General features: G+C 34.7%; 1 long non-coding RNA gene across 1 annotated transcript in view; it reads left to right on the forward strand.

Annotated features, from left to right (window-relative positions):
- Positions 1-22,403, forward strand: part of LOC116151285 (uncharacterized) — an 826,846-nt gene that overhangs the window by 716,622 nt on the left and 87,821 nt on the right. The window contains exon 9 of the long non-coding RNA XR_010382609.1: positions 12,776-12,842. This is a non-coding gene — a long non-coding RNA (uncharacterized LOC116151285). The remainder of the gene's footprint in view (positions 1-12,775; positions 12,843-22,403) is intronic.

Here is a 22,403-nt window from a genome sequence, read left to right on the forward strand (position 1 = left end):
CCACTGTGCTTTGCTTGATAATAACCTGGACTCTTTTTTGGAGAAAATGACTTCTAGTGCCGTTGCTGAAAAAGCCTTTTCCTCTATGACTTGTCATGTCTTACGGTTGCCAAACATGTTTTGTTTGATCTTAATTATTGCTTCAGGCAAAACAGGTGGACTCCCTTCCTTGTTTTGAGCCACAGCAGATCAAGGTTCTGTGATGACGGGTAAACCTGAAGCCTTCATAAAACTGGGGGTTTTGTGTGAACTCTTCTCATTTTGCAACTGTCTTTTTTTTTTTTTGTCGTGGTTCATCATTGCTGCCTCATGCTGTGTAGCCTCATGCTGTGTAGCCACATGGCCACCAGAATGACACTTACCATTACAAATAAGAACCCAGCTTGAGTTCCTACCTGCATTTGTAGGGGGAGAATGTTTGAGGGAGAACTGAAAAGAAAACAAATTGATTTTATAACAGATTTTAAGGTGTTCCATGTACTTTCATTCATATTTCACTACTTAAGGTCTTACTATACACATACTGTTTTTTAAATATATTTCAGAAAGGAACTTTGATAAGTAATAATTGGAAGAATATATAAAGAATGATTTAATGACCAATAGTGATGGTTGACATGTAATTTATTAATCTCTTTTAAAAATAGTAAAAGAGAGCAAATGGAAATAAAACAAAAAGTGACTTAGATGATGCAATATGACATTGTCTATATCAAATTGTATATGTATGTATATAATATATACGTATATCATATTGTATGTGTATGATGCATATGTGTATGTAACTTACATCCATGCTGTTTAACAATTAGAATATTTATCACACCCTTTTATGCAATTCTAATTATAAAGAGTAAGAGTACTTTACTCTGAATAGGAGATTACTAAAAATTTTATACATTTGTATCTTTTTCACATCTTCTACAATGACTGTATCTTAACTACTACAGCCAAATCTATGTTTAAATCGAAACTGTTATCTTGGGTATTATGTAGAAGTCACTTAAAACACAACAAAGCAGAAAATTAAACACATGGATACACACATGCAAAAACGGGTATTATATACACTGAACTGTGCAAGAGATAGTTCAGGATAGTCAGGCAATGCATAATTTACTTAATCCATTCAAGTTTTGTGGAGTTCCTACATTTTCTACAATAGATATGTATTATATAAAATGAGGTAAATAAGGTTATTTGACAAAGGGATAAATTTAAACTCATAGAAATCATTCTGACAAAAGGGATGATGTGAGGTTAATTCAAACTCCATTAATGCTAGGAAGATCAATGTAAGGTGATCATTTTTGTAGGGAAGTACTTGACCTGGAGATTTAGTAGTTGGAGATAATTACACAGGTAAAAGGTGGTTATTATAAAAAATATAGCCCCAAAGTAGGGCAGACAGATTTCAAACAATTTAGAGGAAAGATAAAAGAGTCTGGGGCATGAGATACTGTCAAGATAAGTGATGTAGGTTTTCTGAAGTGAGTTCTACTTCAGTATCTTAGATGACCTCAAAGAAGAGGCACATAGAGCTTCTAAAAAATGCAAGTTCTGAGAGAGGTCTATTTAATTTTTTTTTAATGATTAGGTGAAAGTAATAGAAAGAAGGAGAGTCAAATGAAGGTTTATGTAAGAGAAATTTATTTATGTATATGTCCATATTTTTCGCTATATATATCCAGGACCTGTCCTAACTACATGTATACATTCCTTTAAAATGGCTTCAGAGACAGAACAACTTAATGATTTATTATTACAACTCATAAAATGTCTCTCTCTTGAGGCTGCTAAGTAATTTATCAACCTCAAAAAAGTTTAGACTTTTTCAGCAATGAGAAATTAAGACTTGTAAAAATACTAAAAGGTAGTTCCAACCCAGAGTTTTCCTAAGTCCATCACTTTCAATATTTATATCGAAAGAAATCCACAAAATCATTTTAGGATAATTTAAGTGCAATTTTCCAGTGAATGCTACGGTCATTGGAAATCATCGTTTGGTAAAAATTGCTTATGCCTAAAGGTGCATAAGATGTGGATGGAGCCAGAAGAAAGTTTCTTGTGATTCTTTTCATTATGTATTTTTTTGATAATTGTGTTAGTATGAAGTTAAAACTATCTAGCTTCTATCTTTACTGGACTATGAGTTTAGAACTTTGCTGTGCTAATCCTTATGTTCAATTTTCCCTTGATTTTCACTGTTTTCATCTTTATACCAGGTGTGCTCAGTAAATGTTAAATTGAAAACATAAAAAGAGAGTCATTTATTTAACATAGGAGTTTACAAACATCTGCACTCACCTTAACAAAGCAATGATTTTATGTATAAGATCCAGTGACTGCCAAAAGGAGTTGAAGGTTTTAAATATTCGCATTGCGTAGTTTCTGCCTACGGTGGTTTTCACACCAGATTCTGTGTCACTGAGAGAATTTGGGACACCGAAAGCAATTAAAGATAAACTACCTGATGTTGCAGCCAGATTGCCACCAGGAGCGGTGCTTAAGCGATTTTAGCAACGCGGGTGTGCGTGTGTAATGACGCCCCCTTAGAACTCTTCTTAGACGTTACCTGGTGTGCATGTAATGCAGCAGAATTCCGCAGGTAGAACGCAGACTTTGTCTTTATCTTTTTTCAATTTAAATTTTATCATCAAATTATCTCTTTTTTTGTGGCATTATACAGGAGAGTATTGAGTTTATGCGGCTATGTACAGTTTAAAGGATTCTGTAATTTCTGTTCTGTATAAAATTCCTGCTTTCTCTAATGGATTTCCTTTTCCAAATAGGATTGAAGAGGGCTGCAGTTGGAAAATGATACTCTAAGGATGTAACTAAAATCAATTTCATCTGAGAAATGTTTATTTTTTGAAGTTAAATATAGTAAATCATCACGCATATTAATTCACTTTATCCGCTTGTCTTCCTGGAGTTCAGAAATGTCTCACTATCTTTACAAAGAAAGTAAAAAAAAAAAAAACCCCAAAAACCAAAAAACAAAACAAAGGGATTAAATACACATAGGGAAGATTATCTAAATTGACTGTCTGTTCTTACCAGATTTCAGTCAATAAATTTGGGAACATCTAAATCTGTTTAATGTCACCCTCTATTCAATTTCATATTTTTCACATGTGTGTTCTAATACATTCAGGTAGTTTATACCATGTTGATTATAAATATTATATTTAAAATTAACATTTATTTATATTTGCATAATTTCATTTATAATTGATGTCTCAAATCTTTCTATATTGAAAACCAGTAGTCCACGACTGTGAAACAAATGTTTATAAATTCAGTAATTCATCATCAAAACTATTCTGACAGTATGAGTGGAGAATTTGGAATCTAATGGTTCAGTTGTGAAAATGGTATTAGCAGAGAATAGGTGACCAGAAATACACACAGAGAATAACTTTCTGAGTGAAAAGTAACTCAAGACATCTCAGCCTGATTTACTATAGTACATACTCCAGAAAAATTACTTTTTGAACTACATGGCCCAGTATATACATTTACATCATTTATTTTCATAGTTATAACGGCATTTGCTTATAAGCCTCAAACTATCACAGGTGCACAGAAGTTAATATTTATCCTTGAAGTATTAATTTCCCCTCTCCTTGTCTCCCATTGTACTCCTTTTATACTTAATTCTTTTTTATATTTATTGCCACAATTTTTCTCTTGTTTTCTTAGTAAATGCTTGATGGATCTGCTTCTCTTGCTGTGCTTACATCCTTTTCTTTTCTTTTTTTTTTTTTGAGGGTTTTTTTTTTAACATGTATAACTAAGCTAAAAAAAATGTTAACCCAACTTGTGAGTCTTTGTTTTCAAAATTGTGTTTAACTTCTCTACCTTTACGTGTTTGCTATATGTGTAATATACTTATGCGTGTATATGAGTAACCTCATTTTTTAAATCATTATTCATTCTTCTTGTAATTATTTGCTGACTGATTTGTGTTTTCTGAATTTGAGTACATTGACCCATTTTATTTATTCTGTGTTTCCTTCAATACCCTATCTTTAAGGCTGTCTTATTAAACATCCTATATCTATCTTTAACAATCTTAAGTATTTAACCTACATTTATACATGCTTTTGACAAATAATTAATAGTAATTAATAAGTGCATTTGCCAATAAAGAATAGAATCATTTTATCTGAGATTGGTTTCTGCTTTAAACTCTCCTACTATCCCAAACCAGTTGATAAAAATAAAAACTGATTCCTTTTATTTTTTGGGTTTTCATAACAGATTGATTTTTTAAAACGTTTTAATCAGTCATTAATTAGGCTTCAAGTTTTATTCATTTACTTTTGTTTACCACCCTTTTGAATCACAAATCTGTCTACTTGCCTATTTATTATATTTTCAAGAAATTATTTCAGAAATGGTTATTGGGTAATACCATTGTTGAGTCTGACCTGAAAATAAATGACAATGTTTTGCTCCCTTGGACTTGGTTAACATACTGTCTGGACAGAGAACGTCACTTGTTTGCAAAAGTTTTTATGATTTGACTTCCCAGAGGTCTAGCATTCGCTTATTGATGAGAAGCTGACAGAAATCTGATTCCATGTGTTTGTAGGTAAATCTTGTTGTTTTGTTCTTATACTCCTGTAATTTTATTGAATTTCTTTCCTGTTTGAAGTCCTCAAATTTCATTGGCTTTACCTTAGGATGCTTTAGCTTCAGAAGATTTTGTGATATTATGTCTTTATTTCTTCATTGTCACCCCTCTATTGTCACCTTTTGGAACGCCTAGTTCTCTATCTTCTTGTGTCTTTGCTGTGCTGTCTGAAGTGGTCCCACAGCTGATAGGCCATGTGAATTCCGTTCTTTTCCAGGTTTTGAAATTTTTTTCATGAATATTTATCTGTAAAAAACCAGAAACTATCTTGAAAACATAACTCCCAATCATATATCTTTATTTTTCTTCTCATAATTTCTATATAAGTTAAATAGCATATTAATAAATTTAAAGTTCCTATTTCATTTCCCTCAGTTTCCTTAAAGGCAATTTTTCTTCTAATTTGATAAAAATTCTTCCAGTTAGAATTTATTTATTTTACTAATTCGATTTTTCATAATTAATTCATTATATTACCTATTAATATTATAAAAATGTATAGGTATATTTGTGTATATTTTTCCAGCAGATTAACATTTTTATTTAGGATTATCTGTTGAAAGCCTATCCACATGGGTAAACATATTTTAATATATAACATTCTATTTTATATTTTGCATAAATTGTATTCTTAATTTCCCCAAATATAGGTTACTTCTATTTCATATCATATTTGGGAAAATTATGTAAATTAGTACTAGTAATTGTAAAATATGAAAAATTAGTAAATTATGTAAATTAGTAAAGTGAATGTTAGTACAAAATATGCTATTAGTAAAATAAAGTACAATTAGTCATATAAAACAATAATAATTTTGTCCTCATCAATTTGCTATTTGAGCAGGGCTTAGCAGGAACAGCTTGTTCTTGCTTTAGTTGGCCTTACCTAGTGTACACAAAGGCCAGAGTTTAAATCACCCCCAGGTTTTCTTACTAACATGTATAGTAATTGCTGCTGTTTGTCAATGGGACCTTAGTAGGGGTCCTCAACGTGACCTCTCCATGTGGCCTCTGCTTCCTCAGAACATAATGTCTGGGTTCCAAAAGATGTACATCCCCAATTGGGGAGGATAGAGCTCAGTGATAGAGCATTTGCTTAGCATGCACAAAGGTCCTGGGTTCAATCCCCAGTACCTCCATTATAAATAAATAAATACATAAATACATAAACTTAATTATCTCCTCCTCAAAAACCCCCCAAAATCCCCATAAAACAAAAAACCATGCATCTCCAAAAAGAGAAAGCCAAGTGGAAGCTGAATTGTCTTTCTAACTTGTTCTAAGACTTCACTCAACATCACTCCTGCTGTATTCTTTTTATTAATTTGAGTCTCCAGAGCTGTTCACCCTAGATAGAGAGTACCAAGGTTCTGGAAGAGAAGACTGGATTGAAATATTACTGTAGACATGATGAAAAAGATAATCTGAGGCAGTCTGCCTTCTCATCTAAATATCTTTTTATCCATCCCACATGCTCAATACAATCACCTTGTGTCCTGACCCCACACCCCAAAACCTCATCCCATCAGGTTATCACACTCAGGCGGAGGTTCGGCATCGTATGATCTAAATCTGGACCAGCTGTGGATGAACTTTGTTGGGTGTGGTACATCTGTTGCAGCGCTGTTTACTCTTTCTCAGTCTGAAAATCTGTGAACTAAAAAGGCAAGTGATATGTCCCTGTAGTGAACGTATAGTAGAGAGACAGGCATGAGGTAACTGTGATAGCCATTCTTTCAAAAAAGGAGGAAAGTGAGGCGCTTGGTAATCACTGGTCCTAGCAATTCTGAAATCCAACTGAGCACTGGTTGCGAGTCCCTTGCTTTCCTGATCACAGCTCGGACACTCCGTGGGTCTTTGCACTATAAGCTTTTGTTTTCACCTCATGAATCATCCTCCCTTTCCCATGAAAAAGTATTTATGTTTGCAACTAAGTAGTGTTTCAGCCTATTTCCTGCCTATGTTAGTTGAGAACTGCCTCTGTTTGCTGTTACTGCCTTTATTTTTAATGTCCTTGTCCTTTTAGTACAGGCTGATATAACTTGATTAAAAACTTCGTGGGTTTATACTATTCAGTTCTCATACAATCCTTTAGGCAAAAGCCACACCCAGAAACTTCTTTAGAATGAACTCTTCTTCATTCAGTACTTTAAAGATGCACCGTTGTCATAAGGCCTTTATCTTTTCTTGTCCACGAGTCCATGAATTAGTTCTATCATTGTCCCTCTATGTGCAGTTAGCCTTTTCCTCTGGATTCTTTCTTCATTTCCTTTCCTTTCCTTCCCTCCCTTCCCTTCCCTTCATTCCTTCATTTCCTTCATTCCTTCCTTCCTGTCTCTCTCTATTCTTTTTTTAATTTTTGAAGTTTTACAGGGTATAGATATCTGTGTATCAATCTTGCTTACTATTCACTGAGCTTCTGTAGTTCTAAATTAATAAACATTTGGCAGTTACATCCTCAATTGTTTCCTGTCCTATTTAATCTTTTTCTTTCTATGCTCACCTGATATTGTCCCTCTTTGAACACTTGATATTGCCCTACAAGATGGTAAGTAATTATTTCACTTGTTCTTGCCTTTTCTTTCTCTCTTTTGCAAAGAATCTATTTATTGATATCTCTTAAATTTCACATTCACTTACTTCAGTAGCTTCCAAACTTCTATAAGCTCATTCAGTGAATTTTTCATTTCTGATTTTGTAATTTTAAGTTATAGAATTTCTCTTTCATTCTTTGTTACAGTTTCCATTTCTCTGCTACTTCTCATCTGTTTGTTCCTTTTGTCAATGTTTCCTTTAGGTTTTTAAATAGATTTCTAGTATCTGTAAAACAGGTTGTTGTGTGCTAATCCTACTCTCTGTTTCATCATGATGTCTGTTTTCATTGACTGATTTTTCTTTTGATATTTCCCAACTTGGGAAATACACTGGGGATTTTTAATTGCATCCTAGACTTTTTTAATGATTGAGTCTGAATTATGTTGTCTTCCTTTAAAAGGCATTGAGTTTTGTCATCAGCAGTCATTTAATTACTTTCAATTACTGGCAATATCCTTTGGATTTGTTATGCTTGGTCTTATTTCTTATTAGGGCTAGTCTAATTTTATTCTTAGTCCTGAAAGTTAATCATTACTCGAGTTTATGGTCTTTACTCATGAGGTAGGACTATTCTGGTATCTACATTTAATTCACAGGTAATTAGTTCACAAAGATGTTTACTCTCTAGATAGATGAGAATCAGTGCTCCCAGCCTTTAGCAGTATCCACCTTCATTTACTTCACAGCTTCTGAGGGCCAGCAGTCTCATAAGTAAAGACTCTTCTTATGAATGAGAAGCTCTCTGTCAAATACCGATTGGTGACTCCACACAGACTTCTGGTGCGGGGCCATTTTCCTTATGTCTCATGGCCTGCATTGCACATGTTAGTTGCTTCAGCAGTAATATATAACTCCATCCTCTACCACCTCAACTCGGTGCATCCACTGTGTCCTGCTGGTGCTTTATGGTCCTCATCTGTGATCCAAAACATAGCTCCATGCAGGAAGCCAGAATGAACATGAAACTCACCTAGTGTGTTACCCTTCTCCATGAGTCATTGTCTTAAGCAGCCTTTTGAATAATAACTGAAAACCCAAGGATGCCTTCCTTACTTTGTCATTGGAGGGTTAGTTTGGAACCAGTTATGCTAGAAATAAACGACCTCATGTGAAAATTTTAGAGGTGAAGATTTCACATAGTTTCTAATTGAAAATGGAAATTTTTGAGTAAAACAATAAAATGACTATTGACTGTACAATATTCACAAAACTAAATAAGTTTAAAATCAATTGACATAATAAAATACCCCAGTGACACTCTGTTAAGGTAATAGCATTTATGTTCAAAGTCATTAAAACTTAGCACAGAACTAAGATTTTTAAACCTCTACACACACACATTTTTACAGATATATACACACATGCATACGCACATACATATATGCATATATCTCTGTTTTTTTCAAACAAGGAGCATACCAACATTTCACAACAGTGTTAAAAACTAACAACATTGATATCTGGATCATGAAACAAAATAGGATGTGAGATGAATATGTCCTATTAATTTTTTAAGACTACTATGTTTTGGGCTATAGTGATGACATTGATATTTATTTGACATTCCTCAAATAAACTCAAAAATGTTTATATCTCTAATCTAGTGTAATTTGTAATTTGTTACAGTGTATGTTTTCAGATTTAGCTGTTATTTTTTAATGAATAAGAGCGTGAAGTTTTACTGTGAGAGTATATGGGCTTTCAGATACTGTGGTCAAAGTTCAATCTATGTTAATTACATGAATTTGTATGTTCTTCAAATTATGGAAACTTCCTAAGCTTCTGTGTCATTTTACAAGTAGAAGTAATAATTGATAGTTCAGATGATTCTTAAGATTAAATGAGGTAATGCCTGTGAAAATGCCTGATAGATTGGCTGGCAAAGATGGTGCTGATGGTATCTTTGTATTGTGATGAGTCAAGCTATTTTGTAAATCTGATAATAATTTTACATGGGTAGATCACAATTGCAGGAATGGTTTATTTCCATTTTTCTTTGGTCTGCATTTGTAATGGCTGAAATTTTTTATTTTTAAGTGCATAAAATCACTCCCTTGTAATATCCATTCATACCATTGATCAACTTGTTAAATATCTTCAAAAAGTCATTGAGAAGAATCAGTGGTGCTCCAGAGTTGTAAAATTAAGCAGTGATTCATTTTGTATATTGTAATGTGGTGGAAATCCATGGGAAGGTGAATTGTTGGTAGTGTAATTATATTATATCCATATTGATTATCCTGATACACTCTTTCCCTGATGCTGTCTGATATTATTCAGTAAAACCCACGTATCTGGGAAATCTAAGGCACAGAAATCAAGTAGGTCTAGACTACATAATGTCAGAGCCAGAATTTGGAGGTAGACATGGAGCCTAGGTTATAGTTATGTCATTTCTATATGTGCCAGGATCCATGGAAAGGAGTATTTAAAAGTCTGGGTTGCATGGAGAAGCACTAAGGAGAAAACAACACATTTGGACAAACTGATAGATGGTCAATATTTTACGTATGGAAGAACATAAAACATCTGTGCTCAAATGTAATTCAGAGGTTGAGGTCATGTGACTGCTACCACTTGAAAAATAAGCTCCCTCTTTCCTGATACTAAAATCTGTAGGGGCAGTATCTTTTCAATGCCAGTAGCAAAACAAATACCTTTATCTCATGCTATCTCCATAAAAAAAAATGCATTAGTATTTCTCATGGGTGGTACTTAAATATTTAGGACAGGTAGGGTTTTTAGTTCTGGAGGTATAGAGTTACCCTGAGGTTTGTTCAGTTATCCAAAGGTTTATTTCCTTCCAGTTTATTTCCTGTGAAAATGATACACATTTTATACTATGGCTAAAAATTTGTGAAGAAAAGCAACAGAAGAGGACAAATATTATGTTTCTACCAACTCGTATTTTTTGAGCTCTCGAAAAAGGGAGTTGAATAATAGATTTGCTGAACTTGAAGGGAAAGTTTTTTCCATGTTAAAGATTGAAATGTAAGTTGCAAGCATAATTCTGGTTTACTGCACATGTGTAGCGAATTTTTAAGGAACAAGTTTATTACATCAAGGACAGCATGAGTCAATGGTTTTAAGGGATTCAATAATAACCATGAAAAATCTGCACTGTGATATATTGGCTGTGACAGGTCTCACAAAGCTTCGTGTAGAACTTGCTGAATTGTATCATTGAAGGCCACAATCCTTAGAACAGAGGAAGTTCTTTAAATGTAGGTCATTGTGTTCTTTTGTATAGTCAGATAGAAGTATCCAGAGAGCTCTTAGGATGCTCAGACAAGGAAAGTGAAAACCTTATTATTAATTCATTGTAAGATATAACTCTTGATACTTACAGCATAAGCGACCCGATTATCTTAATGTCAGTTAATAAAGAGTGAACCTTCCAAAGTCTGGGGATTCAGTTGTTTATAATAATATATTTGATATGAAAAAGTGAGCTACTCACAATAGTACTTGGAGTTCTATTTTATCTGTTCCAGAAAGTAGTGTGGTTTGAACAAGCAGGGTAATAATGATGTTGATAGTATTGTAGTAACAGTAGTAGTAGTAAAAAGAAAAGCCCACATTTATTGTGCATTTCACGTGTATGGATTAAAAACATTTAATGTTGGCCTTAAATGTACCTATGAAGGGTAGGGTAAGATTCTGGAGAGAACAGAAGCACATAGAGATTTTTGGTGACCGGCACCTTCTCTTTCTAAAGGAAGTTACCAATCCTCTCAATACTGGCAAGTGATCAGGAGTTGTCAGCTTTGTCTGGGCAGAAGTCATGGTTGCAGGACGGAGATACCCAAAGGTCAGACAGACCAAAGTAAATATACTAAAGATTTGCAGGGCTGCTAATGCGCTGATAATTTTCTTATAAGTTATTTGTTTAAGTATGAACTTGTATCAGAAGGCAACTAAGAAGTGGAAGCAGAATATATGGAAAGAAGAACAGCATTTTTTTTTTTTAACATGCTTGCACTGCCAAGAACACTGAGATTGTAGTTCAGGACCCACTGGAGGAAGAGGAAGAATTCCCGTTAAACATATCAAGCTTCCCTTTTAAAGAATGTGCTTTTTTTTTGTTTTTGTTTTTGCTTTTCAATTCCATATATAATTGAGATCATACAGTAGTTGTCTTTTTCTGATTTAATTCACTTAGCATTATAATACCCTCAATTTCACCCATGTTGTCACAAATGGCAGGATTTCTGACTTTCTCATGGCTGAATAATATTCCATACATATATGCGTGTATGTACAATTTTCTTTATCCACTCATCCATTGATAGACACTTATGTTGTTTCCTTGTCTAAAGAAACAGAGAGTAAAATGGTGGTTGACAGGTCCTGGCAGGTGGGGGAAATGAGTAGATGTCGGTCAAAGGGTAAAAAATTCCAGTTATAAAATGAATAAGTTCTGAAGATCTACTATTCAGTGTGACGTACACCATATTACATTCTTGAAATTTGCTAAGACAGTAGATCTTAAACGTTCTCATCCCACATGCAGACAAATGTAATTATGTGAGGTGATGTGTTAACTAAGTTCATCGGGGTCATCATTTCACAGTATTTTTGTGAATCAAATTATCATTTTATATACCTTAAACTTATAAAAAATATATCAGTCTTATATGTCAATTGTATCTCAGTAAATCTGGAAATTAAGAGAACACAGGAAGGCAGGACTCTTTAAAACAGATTCCAATAGTGTGCACTGGACATGCCAACATCCCTTCTTTATGTGTCTGACTTACTTCTTATTTAATAAAGAAAATGAAGCAGTGCAAATAAAATAATAGTTTAATGACAGAAAGAGGAATGTGGTTAGCTACACTCTAGGAACAAAGGTGAGAGAGAGGCACAGTGAAGCCTTAACAAAAACTTAACCTGAGTCTGGTTTAGCGCAGACATGATGGAAGTAAAGTAGTCATTCTCTAGCAGGGAAAAGGGCAAAACTTTCTTCAAGAAAAGTAACATAACCCAGATTCTTAAAAAATGAAAATAGGATGTAACATTCATTAAAATAATTTCTAGACATGTCAAAAAACAGAAATATATTGCTAAAAACAGGAGAAAAAGAAGGTAAAGAGGAATGGACCATTAAGAAATCTAGATACTGAAATATCAAACCAGGACTTGAAAGGCATTATTATTAATGTATTCAAGAAAATAGAATAAATAAATGGCAGAGATGAACAGACAGGTAATTTCACCAGTGAATTAAGTTTATTAAAGTATGTAAGACTTTTTGAATGACATGTAGTATCTCAAATCAAATATTAGACCCGTGAGAAAATAAGATGGGTTGCCTGGAAGACAGATCTGTTGAGAATATTCAACTGAAGCACAGTGGGGTGGCGGGGGAAAGGAGAAGTCAACATAAGACAGATGTGAGAAGATGATGTCAGAGAAAATGAACAGGTTCACTTGCATAGACAGGATTAAACTGTTGGGCTATTACCTCAGGTATAATGAGAAGTTACTGAGAAGTGTTACACTTTGGAGCAGATGACCAGATTTATGTTTTTGCAGATTCCTCTGGCTGCTGTGAAGATGGTAGGCAAGGGAGCCCACTTAGAAGCCCAGCGTGGTGGTACAGGTAAGCGGTCCCAGCGATTTGGATTACGGGCTGGCCGTGGAGGAGATGGTTGGCTAAAGCTTGAAGAGTGAGTTTCAGGGATTGATCATTGATTGGATATGGGAGAAAAGGAAGTAATGGCAATAATGGCTCTAGAAAGTTATAAAAGAATTCCTTCATTAAAGATTCAGAGTCAATATGTTTAACAAATCATTTAAGGGGTAAAATATGAATAATAACCTTTTCTTGCTTGATTTTAAAAACTGTATTTCTATAAGTTTCAATTAAAACCTTTAACTATTTAAGTGTAAAGTTGTTTTAGGTATAATTTTCCCTTAATGTATGCTTAGTTTTATGTACTCTTTAAATGAAAAACTCTGGATAGCATCTTCAATCTATGATCTGTGTTTCTATTGTCATAACCATGTTCTGTTCATGGCAAGATTTATACTCTGTGTGTGTGTGTGTGTGTGTGTGTGTGTGTGTGTGTGTGTAATATATACTTAGTGTGCATTGTATACCCCATTAAAATAATCCAAGGATAACATAAAAAGCGGTATTTGGGTTTTAATGTATCTATTTTTTATTGCTGTTTATTTTTCTCTGTCAGTATCTGTAGTCTTTTTCTGTGTACCAGCTGTAAGCCATATATCCTTAAAAACACTGTTTCTTTCATCCAGAAATGTGGTTGTATCAATGCCAACTGCACTTCCTATAATACTGTCTCCTGATGCTTTGCTAAAATGATGAAAGTCAATTATGGCTTGAAACAAATCCAAAAAAATAGGAAAACCTTAGGAACTGGAAGAATACTGGCACTTTGATTATGTCAACTATCTGGATGGAGAAATAGAAAGAGAGAGAAAAGAGTAGATAAGGGAAGAAGAGAAAAGTGAGAGAAAAATCTGAATAGGCTCCTAACTAGAAAGCTCAAAGATTGCACTAACCTGGCAGACATACCTGGGTATTTGTGTGTATTTTAGACAGTTCTACAAGCAGGAGTGAGAACAAGGGATAAAATGTGGTGTGAAAAAGAGACATTGAAACACAATTTTTTCAGGCTAAACTTTCTCAACTAGAAGTCATTTATGGAGTTCAGTGGGTGCATACAGCTTTATGCTGTACCTGATATGAGATATAATCTACAAGGAAGAAAATAATTTGACCCTATTTTCCAGGCCTTGGTATAATAAAGGCTTCCCTGCTGTCCCCATTATCACAATAGCTTAAATGAATTTTCCACTCATTATCTGCCAACTAGGAGGTAATTGGATCTAAGAAAGAGAAAGCAAGTATGTATTATTGCAGGTGAAAGGCCAGAGAAGTTCTTTATGTTGGCATCCTGCCTTCTGGAGAAATGCAGGTGACAGCAGGATTTTCTAGGCACTTTCATAGCTTCTTGGGGCTGATGGATAGTTTGCAGCAGGCAATTGTGGACAAGATGCAGAAACTCAAATAAATGTTAGCTATTGGTAGCCCTAATAATGAATATCATGAAAGGCTATAGACATTATTTTCCTAAAACTAATTTTAACAGTTCTGTAGAGGTTACCCAAAATAGTGAGAGAGTTCCTGGACCATGGTGGAAGCAGATTCTTTAGATAGTTTGATGTCTTTGTCTGAACTGTAATCTAAAGCACAAGTTTGCTATAATTTGATACTGTTATTATTATTATTTTTTTGCTTTCGTATCAGGTTCTGAAAGCACTATCCCCAAATGGAAATATTTTTTCCTGTCTCTGGTTGCAAAAGGTGATTTCAGTATCACTCCTACTTGAGTGGTAATCAGGAATGCCTCAAATATGAATCTACCCTAAGAAGTTGCAGTTAAGCAAAAGAAAATCATAGTTTGAAATAATCATTTGAAAGTACCCACTCAATGATGGTATGGTAAATATGCAGATCTCTAAATCAATGCCTCTATCTAACTGTAAAAGGAATCCAGCCATTATAGAACCTGCAGAACCATGGAAATATAATGTGTATATATAAACATACATCTTTTTTCTATAATTACAAAAATAAATGCATTAACTATGTTGTTATAAACAATTAAAAAGTAGTTATGTATTAAGTTAGTATTTTATAACTATCAGATTATGCATCTAAAAACATCTGTTAGTCGGTTTTATAAGTATTGGGGCTTATTCAATTACCACATTGCTTCAAAAGTATTTTCTAAACCCATCTTTCCAGGTCTCAATGACTGTTTATTCCTACTATATGCTTAATCTGCATATAGCCTTTCTAAAAAATAAAATCTGATGGAGAAATTCAGGAAGGTTCCCTACTGCTCCCAGATCAAGTCCCAACTCCTCACCATGGTTTACTTGTTATTATATGGTTATTAAAGATATTCCCCAATTCTGTCTGTCCATGCTCATCTTATATCTCACACTGTAGCTCAGGGCATCTGGAACTACCCTTCTATCTGCTTTAGTTAGAAAACTAAAACCCCTCTACACATTAAGTCATGCAAACAGACACTGCAGTGGGGGCTTAGAGAGAATAGTTCTCTATTCAACCAGATAAGCTGCAGTTTAGACTCAGCTGGAATATCCATTATAAACCGAATGCAAACTAAATGCACCAGTACCTACATACACACACAGACAAACATATATATTATTTTTAAAAGTAGGCAAACACTTTATATTTGTATAGGCTGGATGCTGTGTGGATAGGGACCTGTCTTTATTTGCTCACCTTAGTAAAATGCCTGATCACAGAAGGTCCTCGGTAAAAATTTGTTAAATCACTGAATATATAAATTTAACGCCCAAAATTCTTGCTCAGTATATAATTCTGATTTTAACTTAGTTTATGTTACCAGAATCCTGACTGTGTACTGAAACGCCCACCTTAATATGAATTTTCCTCTTCTCAGTCAAGTTGATTTTATACACATTTCTCAGGGGCAAACTGTAAACATTAAAAATACATAAAATGCTAAAGTCAGTACACTTGTTATTTGAATCAGTCTTAAAGCTTTTATTTTATCTTGTCAAACAGGTGATTAAAAATCACAATGAAAAGAGTGCATTTGATATTCTGAGCATGAAAATATAATACTACATGTGCATTGATGGGTGAAAACCATGCTAAATATTTAATACACAATTGTATTTTACAATTACATATCATTCCAAGGCCACGAAGTTTTCTAATGTTTCCTTCTACGTTAAATTATTTTTAGTCATAGGAAATTCACTTTACTTTGTGCAAATTCCCTTTTCCTTCCAGGAAAAGCCACCATTTCTTTATTAGATGCTAAGATTTTGCTATTCATTTTAACCTACTTCAGAGTAGAAGTCCAGCAAAATACATTGATAAAATATTTTTGACTCTGAATTTTGTGATACAATAGGTTAAATTGCAATATTCCACGTATATTTAAATATGTGTGTCTCTCAGTGTAACTGAGTCATTTCACTGTGTGGTTGCCAGGTCTCTGGGGGCATTTGCCTCATGCCCAATACCTGCTGATCTCTCCTGAGTTTATCAGGGTAACTGAAATATTTGACTCAACCCATGGACCCTCAGAAGAATAATTTGAGCATATCAAGAAACACCTGCAGTCCTTGCCCCAGATACCTCATTCCCTCACTAGCAGAACAGCTGCTTGACAAACACATGTTCGATGAATTTTACGAATGAAGGCAAATGATGACAGTAAAGGGCCTGGGGTCAGATAGACCAGGGGTTGAAAATCAGCTTGTTACATATTTGCTGTGTGCTCTTAAAATTTAACTTCTCTCTTCTTAAAATGGGCAAAATTCATTGAGTTGTCTTGATAAATAGAAAAGATAATGGGCAAAATACACAGGTATCTTCATTATTAAAGTAAATAGTATGTGAGAAGCATAGGGAACAGTGAGTGGCACATTGTAGCATATCTAAATATTTATTATTGATAGTGGTTCCATCCACCCCCTCTGTATAGTCAAACCAGCCCTTAGGCACCTTTTTTTGTCCCAATTTCTAAACCATTTATGAAGCCAATGATTTGACAGATGTAGGATTGGTGAGAAAGGCAAGACCTTGAGGAACCTCTCAGATCACAGCCCATGAGCAGGCACAGAACTGGCATTGAACCAAAACTGCTTTGGCTTCGGAGCATGGCTGTGATGTCTGCTTTGTCTGAATTCCCTGAGCATATCCAGAGTTAAGGAGCACAGGCCCTAGGTAGCCTGGATGAGCTTCATTTCCACCCTTCATAGATTCAAAGAAATTCCAGAATCTTTCTGTCTATGGTCTAAGAGAAGTTAAGACTAGGCTTCTCAATTCATGGTTGGTGGGGAAATTGGACTCGTGGAAACTTTACACAGAAGAAAATACACTTTGCAGCCTGATTGTGAGGACCCGAGCAGACTTAGTTCATCTGCCAAAATTAGGAAACGCAGCAGAAGTGGAGTCTTTGACCTCCGTGGCCTCGTTGGGAAGAAGGAGCTGACAGGTTTTCTGTGAGTCTTGCAGATAAAACCCAACTTTCTTTAGCCTCAGTTTTTCATCTGAAAATGGGTATCTTTCCTTAAAGCTCTAAAATATTTCTCTCGATTATAACATTCTATGAGATCAAACCCCAAACCCAACATGGATAATATAAAATAAATCCTGTGGAAGGAGCATGAAGCCGCCTACAGTGCACTCCTACAATCATGTGGACACTGTTGAGGACAGCGCTGAGGGACGGGGTGCGCTGAAGTGGGGGGAAGACTCTGGGAAGAGAAACCTGGAGGAAAACCTCTACCTGGTGAAACGCGGAAAGACCTGATAGGAATGTGTCGAAATGCTTCTTCACTGTTTTCCTTTAAACAGCACCTCTGGCCTGATTTCATTGAAATCACCCGAAAAGAGGAACTGTTCTCTCCAGTTGATCGCAAAGCCTGAGAGCAAGTTGGAGGAGGATCTAAAATCTTGACCGTGAGCCCCAGGGAATATATATATATTTTTAATCAAGGGTGCGGTGTCGGGGATGTTACTGCTGCTTGAATGCCAAGGAGTTTAAGTTGTAAAGCAGAAGCCTCCCTGGAGACCCCTGACAGCGTCGGGCCCCGCTCTGGTCTCTTCTGTGGGTTTAGACTAAGGCTGTTCATAGGTCAACAGAACCCAGGCTACAGCCTGTGGGGGAACTCGGGCAAATCATCACCTGTGATTCATTGGCTACAAAATGTCACCCTCACACTTTTTAAACGTCAGGGGGAAAACATTCCTCTCCTGAAAGGAAACAGCGCACAGGGTGAATTTGCTTATTTAATTGTCAAATCCCTGATGACCTGGTTTCCTGCTTTAGCTGGAAAAATAGAAGGAGTCACAGGTCTGTTTGTTAAAACATTCATATGCAGTATTGCTTAAAGATAAATAATGTGGGAAATGGTGATTTCCTGACAGTGCCTATAAATTTATTTTAATTGGGGAAGAGTATATACTAGATTAGCACCCTAAATTCCTTAGCGGAAGAGCCAAAACTATATATTTTTAGCAAATAATTGTTGACGGTGATTAGGTTCTGGTCTTGTTGCAGAAAGAATTCAGAGATGAGACATGGAGGTCAAGAAAGTAAAGTGAGGATTTATTAAGTGATTGGATGCTCTCAAGGGAAGAGAGGGCAGACTCAGGTCAATGGTTGGGCTGAGTTTCTTGGCAGGCCGGTTCCATAGGGTGTAAAAGTGAATGGGCAGAATGTTCATTGGGGAGGGAGGGGTTTGGAGTTGTATTCTCTGATTTCCATCCCAGCTCCACCTTCCTGAGGGGAGAAGGGATTTTTGTCCTTATTTAGTCTGGATCTGAAGTGTCATGGTGTTGGTCCGTGATGGGTACTTCTAATCTGCAAGGCTATTTTGTTGAAATGAGGGCATAATGAGCCAAAGGTTACATTTGGATACTGGAGATTCCTGCCTTTTCCCACTTTTCTTTGCCTGCCTCCAGGATACTTGTCACCCTCAAAATGAGTGATCTCTTATCAGTCCCAAGGTTCCTGCTTTTCTCTGTCTGCTCAAGGACCCCCATTGTTCACATGATGTATGGTTTCCTGCCATTTGGCCTGTGCCCCACTTTCTCACCTCATATCTCGCTGTGTGCCTGCTCTAACATATTTATGCTATATATTTATGGGAGGCATCCTAAGATTACACACAGAGCTTTAACGATAAATTCATCATTCAAATACATCATTTGGTGTATTGATGGACACTAAATTCCCAAGAGGTTTGCATTCTGAACCTTCCTTTTTCAAATGAAGAGTAAGGAAATCCAACATGACATAACAGCCACCATATTAATCATCAATAAAATGTGATCCTACTTTATTCAGATTATTTAAGTAAATTCTCAAATTTCTTTTAGTTTGATGTAGTCATGAAAACATGTTAGAATGAGCTGGCACACCAGTTTTTTTTGTCAGCATTGCATCTTTATAGTAAGTAGCACATGGCATAAAAGGCAACGTCCGTATTTGAATGCTGTTGATCTGACAGAAAGGGTTGTATCTGTCAAGATGATCTGATTTAAAGTGTTAGGTTCTTAAATTATTGCTGTCCTTTTTGGTGTGTGTAATTTTTATACATACTAATTTTTGAATCTAAAGTCCCTCCCATACCCACCCCAGATTATCAGTCTAGTAGAAGGTGACAGTGGAATAGGATGCCTCAAAATATTTATAAAATACTATGAAAATGGATGAATGTCTCCTTCAGTGCAGGGAAATATTTAAAACCCTCTCATCTGTATCTTTCTCTCTATAAAATGGGGATATCAACACCCATATTACAGGATTGCCATTAAGATTAAGTGATATTACATCTTGAATTGGAGGCAACACACATAATCTTTATCACACGTAGTTTTTCACATGTAAACAGCAGGCTGCTCTTGCCATTAATAATTAGATTAGAGTTGTCTTTTCTCCTCTTCCATCTCTGCTGCTTTTTTATTTATTCTCCTTCCCCTTCCTTGGCTTCTTTTTCTTCTTATCAAAAATAATTTTGGCTGAGAATATACAAGGATACAGAGGGAAAAAGAGATGTTATTGCCAGAATAATTTCACTCCCCACCCCGTCACAAGACAAGGTGTGTCTGCCTTGAAAAATAAAATGCTAGCACATTTGATGTTAATGTAAGTAAAATTTACATTTGCAGGTATTAAACTATAGGAGATAGGAATTACATCAACAAAATAGAGAATTGAAAATAATTACTTTATCTACAATAAGATACAATGTATGATACCATGAAGCCAGGCCCCCTTTACATAGGATTAAACTGAAATAGTGATTATGGCTCATTTTCTGTAAACTTACACTTTAGATATTAAAAGTATAACCATTTTTATAATAATAAAGCAAGAAATTTTCATAGCCTCCATTTTAGAGACTGAAACACAAAGTAATTAATTTCTTCAAACCTTGTGCTAAACTAAATCACTAGTGTACTTTCTTTACTAATGTTTAAAAGGTACATATTTTCAGTATTTTCAAACTAATTACTTCCCAATAAAGTAAATATTAATGAAACTCTGTACAGATTTTTCATAATTTCCCACTGTTTTATAGTTAAGGAACCTATATCTGTCACTTACATATGATTTTTTATACTTAAATTTAATTAAGTAACTATAAAATGGTTTATACCATATGCTAGAAATTAACCAGACTTCGAGCCTTAAAAAATACTGAATCTAAGTTAACACTTGCATATGAATAAATTCTGCTAATTTTAAGAGGAGTCTTCAGTAAATAAGCTATATCCTTGATCAATTTTTGAATGCTTATTTTTTCTGCATAAAGAATAATTTTATATACATTGTCAAGTTCCATTTTTGCCATAATGTTGCTAGCTATATAGTATTTTCTTCCTTAGGATTGTTCTATTTAAAAATCAAAGTTCACATTATCTCTAAATTTAAAACAAATACATTCTAGGCCAAACTAAACATAACAATAGAGTAGAATTCTTTGACATTTCTTATAGAAATGTCATCTCTTACAGAGAGCCTTCCAAATGTCTACTCACTTTAAGAATGTTTTTATGCAAACTACAAATTTTCTTGCTTTATGAAAGAGTAGCAAATTCAAGCTGATTTGTGAATAATTATGAATTGATTATTTACAGATCAAATCTCATTAAATATTTCCAAGAACAAAAAGTAAGATAGAACATAAGATTTCATTACATTCTACTAATAAGTCAGAGAAGCCGATGATTGACCAATAAACCTGAATATATTTTTATTGTCCTCTCTGGGAAATTGTAAGCACCATTTAACAAGCAATTTATTAAGTGTGAACAATCTTATAAATCTAGCAACGAGAGAAAGCCCTGTGTATGTCTTGCATGTAACAAATTGCTTCACCAATAAATATGATAGACAAGAAACTGCAGTTACAGATGCATTTATTATTTTTTCTTAAGTGCAGAAATATCAGCCAATGTTTTGATTATCACCACTATCATGGGACCTACCACGCATTAGGAATGTTGATGATGTATTAGTCATTATTTGTGAAACTCTATTTCATTCTCATTGACTTGACACTGCTATACATTGTTAAGAAGGGATTTCTGGTGAGGAGTAGCTGATATCTTTTTACATATCAGGATAACTATGTAAAACCATGGAGTTTAGAGACAAAGAATGTTTTGGGTACTATTATTTCAGATTTTACATTTTATTAATGGTGAAATGAAGGTCCAGCGAGATGATAGGACTTGCCAGAGTCAAATGTCTAGAAAATCCAGATTCTAGTTAGAGCTCATTTCTTCTGCTGCCTTGGTATTGTTTCCTTCAAAACTCTTTTCCCCGATGATATTGAAATATATCAAACTCATAGTGTGCATCTGTTTCATGTGGCTCCGAACCTGTGTGAATAGGAATAAGCATTCTTATTTCTTAGTAAGAAGCTCTCTGGTAGATTCTAAGGACTCAAAATTCTCAAAGATGTTTCAAAATGAAGACACCTGCAGAGCGGAAGCAGCCACCATGAATCACCTTTTGTTTGTGTCAATTCTCATGTGGTTTTGAGGCAACTATTTCCTCACCCAGATAATTCAGACAGTTTGAGACTGACTCAAAATAGTTTGACAACGGAAGTTTGACAATTTCCTAATTGGTGAATAGTGATAGAATTTTATTTTATGATAAAATAGACCATGAGTTATTCACATTGGTACATCCACTCAGGATTACAGAGACTTTATTTCATCTCAATAATTTTATATCTGGCTTTTTTTTTTCCCACACCAAAAAATTTCTAGTTCTCAGTGATCCCAGTATAATTAATCGTTTACTTTACCCGACAGTACACATAGCAGCGTCAGTATAAAAATACCAACACTACAACCAACAAAAAACTGCTGAAAAGTGTTGAAGATTTTTCTTTAAATTATTTTTTATCTTTAGAGCATACCCCATTAGGGAGGCATTATCAAATTATTGTATCTTAAACTCTTAAGCTGATGTGAAATGGTCTCTCTCTATGTGTTTATGTCACTAATTTAATGCACAGGTTCATTTGTTTAATTTTACTTTCTATATTTAGGGACTGATCTTTTAAATTCAATTTTGTTGTATAACTGTGTAAAACA

This window comes from Camelus dromedarius, chromosome 10, assembly GCF_036321535.1.
Source record: "Camelus dromedarius isolate mCamDro1 chromosome 10, mCamDro1.pat, whole genome shotgun sequence".
NCBI classification, from domain to species: domain Eukaryota; kingdom Metazoa; phylum Chordata; class Mammalia; order Artiodactyla; family Camelidae; genus Camelus; species Camelus dromedarius.